We start from the raw sequence: 14,034 nt of genomic DNA, 5'->3' as shown, positions 1-14,034 counted from the left end.
CCAAAGTATAGAATAAATGTCTATGAGTCAATACTGATATAAATAAATGACAAAAAAAAATGAAAAGACAAATCTTCCATTCAGAAGAATTCCATATAATTTATGTAGATATTCTACTCCCACAGAAGTAGAGCACAATTCCCCACTCAAGTGCGGGTTGTGCCTAGTGACTTCCTTGCAAAGAGGACAGAAAGGGAAATAAAGAGGATAACTTGACAGTGGACAAATACTATCTTAGACAGGTGGTCAAGGTGAGTGCTGACAGTAATGTTATGTTGGTAGTACATACCATTAACATGATAGGATAAGAATAACACTTTACCTCTGTGCTAAGAGACATTCTAGGAAATTCTTGACCAGCACTCCTCAAAATTGTCAAGGTCATTAAAAACAAGGAAAGTCTGAGAAATTGTCACAGCCAAGAAGAGCCTATGGAAACATGAAAATTAATGCAATGTGGCATATTAGATGGGATATTGGAACAGGAAAAGGACACTGGGTAAAAACTAAGGAAATCTGAATAAAGTATGGACTTTAGTTAATGATATTGTGGCAATGTTGGTTCATTAATTGTGAAAAATATACCAATGCAAGATGGTAGCAATGGGGGAACTGGGTGTGAGGTATATGGAAACTCTCTGTACAGATTATCTTTACAATTTTTTCTGCGAATCTAAAACTTCTTTAAAACCAAGTTTATTTTTAGAAATTACTATTGGAGCTGTACTTTGTCAGCCTTTAAAATGTTTTAAAATATGATAAGTAGTTCATAGTCATTGAAGAAAAAATATAAAATGATTTGATAGGTCAAAAGAAAATAACCACTAAAATTTACTAAAAAAATAACCACTATTAACACTTTGGAGTATTGCTTTTTTGACTTATATGTTTTTCCTAAAATTATAACCATAACGTATGTACTATTTTGAACTTCTTTTTCCACATAAAAGTATATATATATATATATTTTTTTTTAAATATTTATTTACTTATTTATTTGGTTGCACCAGGTCTTGGTTGCGGCAGGCAGGGTCCTTAGTTATGGCATGCGAACTCTTAGTTGTGGCATGCATGTGGGATCTAGTTCCCTGACCAGGGAGCGAACCTGGGCCCCCTGCGTTGGGACCACAGAGTCTTAACCACTGTGCCACCAGGGAAGTCCCTAAAAGTATATTTTGAATGTCAATTCATTATAAAAATAGACAACTTTATTTTAATTTTTATATGTGATAAAGTCTTCTGTTATGCTTTTGTAGTATAATTCATTTAACCAATTTCCCTATTGAAAGATATTTAAGATACAAGTTTTCCTTTAAACTCTTTGTAAGCATATTAATGAATTTTCATAGGCTGAAATCCTGGAAGTGGATTTGTTCAATTAGAGGGTAGGTTTTTTTTAAAGGCTCTATATATATATTGATAAATTTCCCTGAAGAATGGCTGTTCAATTTTATATGCCCTCCAGCAGTATAAGAGTGTGGAATTTTCTTTATATTCCTCCAAAATTTAGGATTATGTGCTTAAAATTAAAATAAATATTTGCCAATCTAAAAGAAAAAAATTGTTACCTTATTGTCATTTTAATTTACATTTCTTTGCTCATGAGGTTGAAAATATATCCACTGGTCATTTTCATTTCTTTTGGGAATAATCTCTTCATAGCCTTTGTTGATAAGAGTAACAGTTTCTTATAATTGTGCTAGGACACAAAATACACCAGTATTTTTCTCAGTTTAGTTTAAAATTTCTTTATGTTTTCTTTGTTTGTTCCCTTCTCTCCCTTTCTTTCCTTCCTTCTTTCCTTTTCCTTCCCGTTTCTTTCTTTCTTTCTTTCTTTCATAAAGTCAATTACATCAAGCACTTGCTTTACGGTTATATTTTAGAATTCATGCTTATGAGAGCCCCTCAATCCTAAGAATATAAATATTCACTTAAATATTATTTATAAATTTAACCCCCTAACCCATTTATGTTGTTATTTGTTGTGAGGTAAAGATATAACTTATTTTTTTCCAGGAAAGTATTAACTAACAACCCTAATACTCCTTATTCAACCATACATCCTTTTCCTACTCATTTAAAATGCCACTATTATCATACTTTTAATACTTGAATGCATTTGTTTCTATTACTTGGTCTTCTAATGTGTTCCTTTGATTTCAATGCCTATTCCAGCACATTCAATACTTTTAATTTGTTGTTTTTATTTTGATGACTAAGTTGATAACATCCTGGATCTTTTTTGCTGCTTAGCAAAGCTCAATAACCTTGAGAATGTACAGATTTCCGGAAGTCTTTTCTTCTTTGACTACCTCCTGAGAGAAAGGGGGGCGTGGAATTCACTAATCAGAGGAGAGGTTTCAGTGTCAAATGCTCTGGCCTTGTCTTTGTGAAAGAGGAGACCATTTCATGACCAATGATTATCTATATGTTAATTCCATTTAAAAGACAAGCAATTTAGTGACCTGGATGTTCAGATGTTAACACATGTTAAGTGCAATTGATTCTCCTGTTTTAGGTTGTAAGCTTAACACTAAAGAGGTCAAGAAGGATTAGTCTCCACACCAGTCTGTCCCCATCCCACTGCAGTAGCACAGGACAGCCTCACAATATAGGGCAAAAGCTTTCTCACTCATTCAAATGAATGCCACCTCTCCATTTAAGCATCTATGCTTCACTGCTACCAAAGCAAGCTCCCTGGGTGGAAAAATGTTTTTACCAGGACCCTCCACTCTCTTTTAACATTTCTGATAACTCTATTGCACCATCAAAAAGAAAACTTGATTGTTAACAGAAGTACTTTCTTTCTTTGGGGTTGGATCACCAGTTAAAGTTCTATTCGTGGCTTTGCTTAGTAAGATTAGAAAAATTCCAGGGATTTAAAAATTTAAGCAGTCCCAAGTGACCCACTGGATCATGGTAAGGTTGGACTCATGGGTGAGAACATTTCCTTTTTTTTAAATTTTTTAATCTTACCTTTATATTTGCTCTATGTTTTCCAGGAAAGCAGCAATTTATATTTCAGTTTGATGCTTTTATTCTTGACATTTACATATTTCTCTACAAATAAAATGATTTAGTGGCTAAGAAGCATGGACTCCAAAGCCAGATTCCCTGGATTCAAATTCTGGATTTACTACTGGTATGAATAATTATGTAGAACTGGGAAAGACAAAAGGATCACAATGATTTTTCAGCATCATACTGGAGCTTTGTCAAAAAGGCCCAACCAAGGATTATTTAATTGAGTAGAGGATGTACTTTGTTTGATGTACAACTTAGATCAGCTACTGTCAAACATTTTGCACTCAAGACCCTTTAGTTTTTTTTTTTTTGCCCACACCCTGTGGCTTGCAGGATCTCAGTTCCCTGACCAGGGATTGAACCCGGGCCATAGCAGTGAAAGCCCAGAATCCTAACCACTAGGCCATCAGGGAACTCCCAAGATCCTTTACATTTTAATGAATTACTGAAGAAGGCAAATAACTTTTTGTTTGTGTAGGTGTATTCATCGATACTTATCCTATTAAAAATTAAAAGTGAAAATTTTTTGAAGTGTTTATTTTTCAGTTCATGTAAAATAAAATTTCAGGGTTTACACAAATGTCTAAGATGAACCTAACATTCCCCAACAGACCTTAGCCATCTTGCACTTCCTTCAGTATAGAAAGCGAAGTAAAGCCAAGGGACTGCAAAATCTCTGTACATGGTGAATTTTTCCCAAGGGCAAATGCTCTGTAAAATGAGCCACAGACCTAGCTGAGTTGACTCAATGGGGTTTTGTTTTTGGACAGCTCTCTCCTGTAAGTCCTGCTTTGCTCCTGTTGACTCAGATATTTGCCAGTTATTGGGTGAGTGCAAAACATCTGACTACAATAGAAATAAGCCTTCCGTGGAGTCACACAGACCCAGGCAGAATTTAGCCAAGAGCACAGTGAACATGAAACCTGAAGAGCGTTCACGAACAAACCCCTGAGCCCAGGCTGCAATGTTTACTTATACTGATATTCATTAAAATAGTTGGAACGTGAACCAGGCACAAACTACTATTTTAAAGCTGCCAGGAGTTGTTTTGGTTTTGGTTTTTTCTATTGCTTGAGGTGGAGTGAAGTTAGAGACTTAAAGCAGGTGAAGGAACATTTCCTTTCTGTGGTTGAAATAGAATTTGTCCTAGGTTAGATCTTTCCTTCTTTCCAGGAGGCATCACTTTAGCCAGTCTTTTTAGCCATGGAGATGCAGAGTCATTGTACCTGGGAAACCAAACCCAAAGGCAGAGACCACAGGCTGAGATGTTATTCCATAATTGATGCAGACTGCTGTCTTGGCCTTTGCTGGGGTGTGTCTGACTATGTCTAGATGCTCTTTCTCTTTCTGAGGCTGGATGGACAGGACTCCTGGACACGATAAAAGAAAGCACCAGGGAACAATTCAATCTTATTTCCTAAAAATAATAATAAATAGATAATTCAATTTTTCCTTTAACATGGTTGACTTTTTTTTTATCGACAGCTTAGAAAAGTTTTGACTTCATGACTCTAGATTGGTAATGCCATGTAAGCTTTTCAGATTGTTGCTGAATTTGGGAAAAACTCGATTCAGATTTCACTCACGGACATGTTGAAAGATATCACTTCAAATTTTCTTGTGAAATGATTAATCTTAAACACTCTTCGAATTGATATATTTATTAACTAGTTTGTCACCAGTGTTCTTGTTTTTGAGCTTATTGAGTTTTTGTGCTTGTTTTGTGCTTGTTTTTGTGCTTATTGAACACGAAGGAAATGTTCATGTCGTCTTTGCTGATGTCTTTTCATCATATCTAAAATTTGAAGCTTTTTAAAATCTATTCATGTTGTTCGCTCCTCATTACTAATGGAATTATCAAACAATCCAAGGACTTTTTTTTTGTTTTTTGGCGGTACGCGGGCCTCTCACTGTTGTGGCCTCTCCCGTTGCGGAGCACAGGCTCCAGACGCACAGGCTCAGCGGCCATGGCTCACGGGCCCAGCCGCTCTGCGGCATGTGGGATCTTCCCAGACCGGGGCACGAACCCGTGTCACCCGCATCGGCAGGTGGACTCTCAACCACTGCGCCACCAGGGAAGCCCTCAAGGACTTCTTTAATTCTTCTTTTCAAAATTTATCATTTCCTCTTAATGAATTACTCCCTTTGTTATGATTTGAAGAAATATTTTGTTATATCTTACTTTTGGAAGTCAGAATAATTTCTTTTGATTTTATTGTTCCTACATATTGCTTGTATTTCACATTTCATTAACTGTTTTTCTCTAATTTCTTTGAAAGAAATGTCCTTGAGTTTAGGGACAAAGATCAGCCTAAAGTATGTCTACACTCCTGGGATTTCCTGGAGTGGCATCTCCTACCTCCCAAGGGCAGGGTGCCTTCTTGCTCCAGTGGCAAAATTTAAATCATAAAGGGAGTTCTCAGATGCTCAATCTGCCAGCTACATTTCTGTGAGCACATACTGCTCCCCTTCATTGTTTAAGGCTGTAATGTTTTATTTATCTTAGGACATGTTACACATCTCTAGGCAAAAGTGAATCTGGCACACTTTTTCTCAGTATGCAGAAATGAGGGTTTGCTAGAGAAATCTGCAAAGGAAAATATCTCTAACAATGCCCACGTTCATTTGTGGGAATAGAATTAAAATAGAAATAAAGTGATGTGCATCGTTTCTGCTCCCTTTTTTCTCTTTTCCTGGAGCATGGAAGGAAGTGCAGCCTCTTCCATGGTTTCAGACTCTGGAGAAAATTTTATATAATCACTAATTCTGACAGTTTTCCATGAATCTCTGAGAAAAACACAGGAAAAGCTTCAGAGTGGGTCCTTGGGGAAACTGAACTTGGGTAGACGCCTGAGACTTCATGTGACTCAGTGGGGACACATGTGGCTCATTTATGCACAGACTTTCTTCCTTCCTGTGTGTTTTCTTACATGTCAGCTTCAGAAAGTTCCTTCCACAAACCTTTGACAAAGTTCTGGAATCATGCAGAAGTATCCCTGGAAGACAGATGACACCATACTCCTCATCTTTCCATGGAGGAGAGGCTATCTTCAAATTTTCTTTGGGCAATGACAACCAGTAAGATGAGCATTGGATGCTGTGCTAATATAACATATTTCCTTATGTAAAACATCTGTCTTTAGGGCCCCAAATTAAATTTTCTCTCTTTTTTTTTTTTTTTTTTTGCTGTACGTGGGCCTCTCACTGTTGTGGACTCCCAGCCGCTCTGCGGCATGTGGGATCTTCCCAGACCGGGACATGAACCCGAACCCGTGTTCCCTGCATCAGCAGGCGGACTCTCAACCACTGCGCCATCAGGGAAGCCCTAAATTTTCTCTTTTATTACTCATTCATGATGAACCTAAAAGACTTTAATGAGATCTGTTTAGCATCTGCTAAAATCATGTCCATCGACAACATTCTTATCTCTTTGGACCAAATGCAACCCTCAGATGACTGCATCGTTTTACCAACAGCTCCTTTGGATTTATCACCCTTTTATTGCTCTGATTTCTGGATTCAGATAGCTTGCTCAGTTTTCACATTTGACAAGCTTCCTGTCTCAGTTTCACTCTTGTTTCCACATCTGTTTCTCACTTTTTTCCAGAAACAGATGTAGCCATTCCCAAAATTGATTTGCTAAATACAATTTACAGGGTCCATGTTTTCATGGATAAACTCTTCGGGGGTCTGTAAATCTTTGTGAAATCTTTATGAAATAGTATTTTCATCCCAATGCTTGTTTTTCAAACACTTTTTGGAGCTTTGTTTGTTTTTTTTTTCCTGACACAGAAAAGATTTTTAGGGAAAAATAAATTGGGTCCACTAGTACAGCAGAGTTATTTGGGTGAGGAACTTCATTTTGAATATTAACAGCAGACACAGATCTGGGCATCTAACAGGCTGAGTTTGGAGACAGAACAGCAAGTGCAATGGAAGAAAGGCTAAGGGGAGCTGATCCAGCTGTAAGAATGCTTAGGAAAAGGACAACTGGTCAGGCCGAATATGACATCTCAATTACAGGTGCTGCTGTGGGGACAGGTACAAACACTCAAAATCTATCAGGTGGATGGCCCTCCTGCTTGCCTAAACTTCTTTCAGTGCGAAAGTTGGGTTTTGGCCACTGGCCAATGGTGAAGGGTTCTAGACCTTGAGGGACCAGGCAAGAGCAGAGCAGGACCTGAAGCCTCAACTCAAATTAGATACTTACACCAGGGCCCAAGGAAGCGTCATGGTTCGAAAACAGGTTGCAGAGAATTGGGGAAATACGAAGACAAAATGGCAGTCCAGGTACAGAAATCAGCACAGATTAATAGAAGCACTCCAAGCAGCCAGGCTGTTCATGCCGAGATTATCAATTTCTTACTAATCCTTTTTTACATCTGCAGAGATAAGTTCACATGTAAAGAGGTATGGATCCTTTCTCAAAAACACTCTAATAAATACATCACAGTGGAAAAATTCATATGCTTAAGGAGCTCAATGCTCTTCTCTTGTCTCCTCCCCTCCTTCCAATAATATTGGCTTTTGCACTAGAGCTCCCCGGTCCCTGTTCTCACGGCAACTCGCAGGAGGGAATGAAAGTGCAAGGTGGACAAGGCGATAGAGAAGCAAGAAAAGACATGTCCCAAAGCAGTGCGTGGCTCCCCCTTTAGCCCCGGCCACACCCCCAAACAGTATTCCTGTTCTGCACGGAAAAGGGATTTCCTCCTCCTCCCTCCCCCGCTCCCACCTGATTTCTCCACATCTGGAATCCTAAGCCAGCCAAGGAAGTATGGAAACAAAATTTAAGATGTGCTGAGTTGCTTCCCGGAGGGAAATGGAAGCTGTAGCCCGAAACTAGAGGAAACGAGGCTTTTCAAAGCCGGGGTGGGGAACTGCGATGAGGTAAGAAGAGCACACCTTTGGGGAGTTTTTTTGGGTTCCTTGTTTACCCAAATTTGCTTTGTGTGCAGGAGGGTGAGGGCCTGAACCCTTCTCTGCTTCTGTGCCGTTTCCACATGTTTACAACTGCTGAGCGTCCATGCAGAGTTCCTGCGATGCGTGTTAACGCCTACCCTGGCTGCGAGAGACCAGAGCAGCTGGCCAGCATGTGTTTCCAGTGGGCTGGGGTGTGTTCTCGTCAGACTGCGTCCACAGGAGAGTCGTAAAATACTTTGCCCTGTCTTTCCTTTTAGTTCCTCCCTACACATGCATGTGGGATTTGTGAGCTGAGTGTGTGAAACAGGTGTGAAATGAAATCTGCCCCTGGAGTTGATGCAGGAGGTTCTTATTTGGGGGGGGGGAGGCAAAGGGAAATTTCTAGAGTCTTCAGATGGAGCAGTGACCCAATAGCTCATTGAATTGTGTTCTTGTGGGTCCATAAAAAATGGCCTCCATAGTCTATTCTTTCAAAATATGTTTGACTTACAATTTTTGACAAATCCAAGAAGCATAGAGGATTTGGTCTCTTTCTTTTTCTTCCTTCCTTCCTCCCTCCCTTCCTTCCTTCCTTCCTTCCTTTCTTTCTCTCTTTCTTTCTTTCTTTCTCTCTCTCTTTCTTCCTTCCTTCCTTTCTTTCATTCTTTCTTTCTTTCTCTCTTTCTTTCTTTCCTTCTCTCCTTCTTTCTCATCTCTCTCTCTCTCACCCTCCCTCCCTCCCCTCTCCCTTCCTGTTTTTCTTTCTTTTTTGGTTTCTTTCTTTTAAGAAGACCCAGAGACCCTTCTGCTCCAGACCCCTTTCAAGTTCCCTATGTTTCAGGAATGCACTGGAAGCACTGAAATGTTATTTAGCATCTACTTCTGCATAGGAAAAGAACGATTTAATCACTAATGCAAATCTCCAATGAGCAGTGTCTGGTTGATTTGCAGCAGCTAACTCTCTATTCCATCATGAACCAATCAAGCTCTCAGTTAATATGTGAAATGTGGTGAAAAATAAAACATATCTTTTTTAAAGTTGGTTTTGAAATGCTGCTGAGACAACCAATGATTACTGTGCACCCACTATGTACAAGGCCTAATGTATGCAAGATGCCAGACCTTCCTTATTTTTGTGGATCAACTTTTCCAAGACTTTGTTAGCCCATTGCCCTGCCCATCCTCCCCCCCACCCCCTGCCCAGGATAATATTCTGCGTGCTACCCCAGGCACAGAGAGCATGACTGTTTCATTTACAGTGGCCTTCTGAGTAGCTGATGCAATTAAAGAAAACAGTCCTAAGGATCTAAACACTGCAGCCATGTCCCCTCCGTTCCCATGCCCCATTGCCATTTATATCTGTATATACTGTGTTCTATTCTGGAGTAACTTGAAACAAGATCTTTAAAACTTAATTATTTTGTGCTTATTCTCAAAAAAGAATGTAAATGATTTTTACTCTGTTAATAAAGGAGGGTTTTGTAAAGCATATATGTTTACACTACAAAAGGAGAGTGAGGTTCAAGTAAAACAATTTAAATGTAAAAGATAGAATGTGTATAAAGGCTTCTCTTCAAATATGAGTAGAAGGGAATTTTTGTCTGTTTTATGAAGTAAGAAGTTATAGCTTTGAGAAGATAGATGAATTTTCTATTGCAAGGGTATCAAAAAGATGATAATATTGGTATTTCTCAACAGGAAATGTTTTGTAGAAATATTTCAATTTAATTTAAACTTAGATGAAGAAGTCATTCACCTCTCTCTCTCTCTAGCCCCCCTCTCTCTTTCTCTCTCTATAATATATATCATATATATTATCTAATAATATATATTTATATATAATTTAATAATGGTTCAATGTAGTAGTTAGTTTGGCACAGATTTAGTTATATACACAAAAAGTGCTATAGCATTACTTTTTGCTCAACTTAATCTGTTTCAAAATTTAAAATCAGCACCATTTTACTAAACCTTTTCCTGCCTAAGAGAAAAGAAAAATTTTTTTTTCTCTCGTAGGCTTAATTTTCCATGTCTGCCACCACCTCCACCAACAACAAATGAATTGAAGGGTGGAAATTTCATAGTTTCCTATCTGGTTGATTTATCTCCATAGACAAACATACCTCAAGTCTTTGGTTTTGGGGGTCAATGAATATTTGGAATCAAAATAGTATTTTTACAATCCCTGGCTATAGATTAATTAGGACTTGTCAATCCACAATATTTCTTTACCCAGATTAGGGGGAAATATCTAGAGTAAGGGCCTACAAACTTTTCTGTAAAGAGCCAGTAGCAAAGATTTTCAGCTTTGCAGGCCATGCTATCTCTGTGGCTACTACCGGACTCTGCACACAGATCTGTCTATGTGCAAATCTGCCATAGACAGTGAATACACAAATGGCCATGTCTGTGTTCCAGTAAAACTTTATTCACAAAAACAGGCAGCAGGTCAGGTTTGCCCCCCACTCCCACCCCCACCATCCCCCTGCCCCAGAATGTATTTGCTAATCCCTGCTCTAAGCCAACAGATCTACCTCATTCTCAGGATTTCACCTCACCCTATTGAAGAAAGCTTTCCACACTTCTTATTCTTTCCATTCTACTGTTTCATTTAAGTTGAGTACAGACTGAGTGGACATTAGGGCTTGAGCTACACCAACACTTCCCAAAGTATGTTCCACAGAATACCAACTCCTGAAAGACATATAGTGAAAAACAGAATTAAATGAATTTTGGAATCACTATACACTATTTTCCCTACAGATTCAGTGGAAGCCTACAGTAAAGAAACCTGTTTACCTCGGAGTTTCTCACACTTGGAAACCTTTTTGAACGTATGTCTATAAGCATCTTGTGCAGGTACAGTTCTGTGGGGCATGCACTGGGAATGGTGACCTAGATGTAGCAAAGGCCTTCAAAATCTTTTGTATTGTTTATTGGATATTTTCAATGAAACTGAAAATATTTTTGAATTATCCCAATACCTTTTAATAGCCATTTATTTCATGATTTTTTCAAAATATCTTGGACTTCTAAAATTTTGAAAGCAGCATGCAAATTTTGTCACATATATAGTTGCCTTATCATTAAAGTTTAAAGGAGTTTGACATAAAGGCTGCCTAACATATTACTTTCATCTCTGAGACTGTTTACACTGGTTTTTACAGTGAAGATGGAGGAGACAGTTCTCCTTTTTCATTATGGGAAGGATTTATCTGACCCCATCTCACACAGACCAACACAACAGTAGCTTCAATTAGGCCAACTTATGTGCAAAGCTCTGTGCTTAATATAATAGAGGCATAAGATTAGTTAATGTGCACAAAATGAGTAGCTATTAGCAGTGTTTTACAGATGAGGAAAATGATGATTAAAAGGTTATCAGTAACTTGCCCAAAGTCAGACAGCTCTAGTCAATAGTAGCACTGAGATTTGAGCTACCTGTCACTTTTTTCCTAATGGAATATCCTCACTGGAAAATTATTTCATCTCTGTCTGACTAAGGTCAATGCAAGGATTTTCATATTTACATATGACTAGAAAATTTATCTAAGAAAAAGCACTAGTTTCAACTTCCCCAAATGGGATTATTTTGAGATCTGAAATCATCCAAATTATCCTCAAAAAGTGCTTTCAATTATAAGAAAAGAAAAAAAGTTATACTTTAATAAATTTATCACATTAATATAGGTCAAAGTTATGAATATTGTTGTAATTTTATAAGCCAGATACATACCTGATGATTTGTAAAAATCCTTTTTATATTAATGTTTTTATTTCATTTCTGTCCCTTTTATGATATTTGAAATAATTTTTATTTTTCAACAGGATAAAAAAAAAGGTTTACCATTGTTTTATAAATGTTTCGTCACATATAGGCAATTTTTTTTGTTGTTTTCATTAGATACTTGATCAGGAACACAATCCCGATTAGAATACTATTTTTATAAAGACATAAGATCTGCTCAGGAGTGATTCATTTTATAACATTATACCCAAGAACAGGGTGAAAACAGAGGAGGAATTATTGAGAAGAAATATGTATGACTGTTTCAGTTTATATACATATATTAGAAGAGGGGAAGAAAAGAGAAATGTAAAGGTTGCTGTATTAGTTTCCAAAGGCTGTCATAACAAATTAGGTCAACCTAGATGGCTTACATCAACTGAAATATATTGTCTCACAGTTCTAGAAGTTAGAAGTCCGAAATCAAGGTGTCAGCAGGGCTTTGCTGCCTCTGGAGGCTCCAGGGAATAATCCTTCCTGCCTCTTCCAGTTTCTGGTAGTTGCCAGCAATCCTCGGCATGCCCTAGTTTGTGGCAGCATAACTCCACGTTCTGTCTTCATACTCACATGGACATCTTCCTTTTGTGTGTATCTGTGTCCAAATTTCCCTTTCCTAATAAGGGCACCAGTCATTGGATTAGGACCTACTCTAATGACCTCATCTTAACTTGATTACATCTGCAAAGACCCTATCTCCAAATTAGGTCACTTCACAGGTCCCAAGAGTTAGAAATTCAATATATCTTTTGCGGGGGACACAATTCAATCCAGTTCGGTTGCCACTGTAAAGGAAATAACTAGGGGTTTGAATATCAAGCAATTATCCTTCTCAGACAATATGAATTCATGTATCTATATTTAGCATTTGTTTTGAAGAATAATAATTTGCTCACTTATGTAGTCTTTTGTGACTCTGACCTGACCAAGTCACACTAAATAAGTGAGCCTGGATATGCAGCTAAAAATGCAAAACTCATGCCGTGTGCAGACAACTTGAGAAATTCTCTCACTTATTACTTGCTGATCAGTAAAAACAGCTCTAAATAACTAAGGATAATTCATCTGTTACTTGACTTTTTAATTGAACAAGTAATTCATGAATATTTCAAAACTTTCAAACATAACAGAATGAAATTCAGCAAAAATTACACTGCCCAACCCTGAACTTCTGTTTTAGTTTCTCAAGTAACTTGCCTTGAGGCAATCAGTTTCTTCTGCATGCATAAGTGTTTGTGTGTGTGTATGTACATACAGTACATACAGTACATAAAATTCTTTTTTCTTTTTTACTATGTTTAATCTGTACCCATTGTTCTGCACCTTATTTTTCTCCTTGGTAATTACTTAATGTCAGTATATATAAATCCACCTCATTTATTTAATCACACATTATATTCCATTACATGGATAATCTATACTCCTCCTCTCTCCTTCTAAGAATAGTCACTATTCTCACTTCTAACACCATAAATTAGTTTTGTCTGTTTTTGAAGGTCATAGAGATTGAATCACATGATATATATTTGTATTTGTATGTATCTGGCTTCTTTTGATTTTTATTAGTTATTGCCCTAAACTGCTCTTTGTTCATTTCCATTGCTTTGTAGTATTCCATTGAGGGAATAGAATAAAATATATTCATTCTGATGTTGATGGGGTATTTCTATTGTCTCCTTTTGGGGAACTTTCAAATGATGCTGCCATGAATATTCTTGTACATGTGCTTGCATGTAAGTGTGCATGAATTTCTTTTGGCTACATACCTAGGAATGAAATAGCTGGGTCAACCTTCCTAGAAAATGCTAAAATATTTTCCAAGTGATGGTACTACTTTGCAGGTATGCCCATTGCTCTTTATTTTAAATAACTTTTTATTTACAGTCTTTTACATTTTCATCATTCTGGGGGGTGTGTATGGTGTCTTAGTGTTTGGACTTCCCAGAGGACTTAGGCTGAGCAAATGTTTGTGGGCTATTTGACTACGTATTTTGTAAAATTTTTGTTCAGTTTTCTTGCTCGATTGTCTACTGGGTTAACTATGTTTTTCCTATTGATCTGTAGGAGTGTGTGTGTGGGGTGTGTGTAGGTCACAAGTCCTTTTGTCTGTGCTACTGTCTTTGCAAATATATCGTCCCACTCTGTGACTTCCATTTTTACTCTTAATGGTGTCTTTTGATGAAGAGAAGGTCTTGATCTTAATGTATTCAATTTTATCAATATTTTCTTTATGGTTTCTACTTGTATGTACTGTCTAGGAAATCTTCATCTACTTCAAGGACATGAGATAGTTTTCTGTTTGTATCTTCTAATGCTTTTTGTTTTAC

Source organism: Aethalodelphis obliquidens, unplaced genomic scaffold, assembly GCF_003676395.1.
Source record: "Aethalodelphis obliquidens isolate GAN/ISIS:26980383/991018 unplaced genomic scaffold, ASM367639v1 scaffold2, whole genome shotgun sequence".
NCBI lineage: Eukaryota > Metazoa > Chordata > Mammalia > Artiodactyla > Delphinidae > Aethalodelphis > Aethalodelphis obliquidens.
This window is presented reverse-complemented; position numbering follows the sequence as displayed.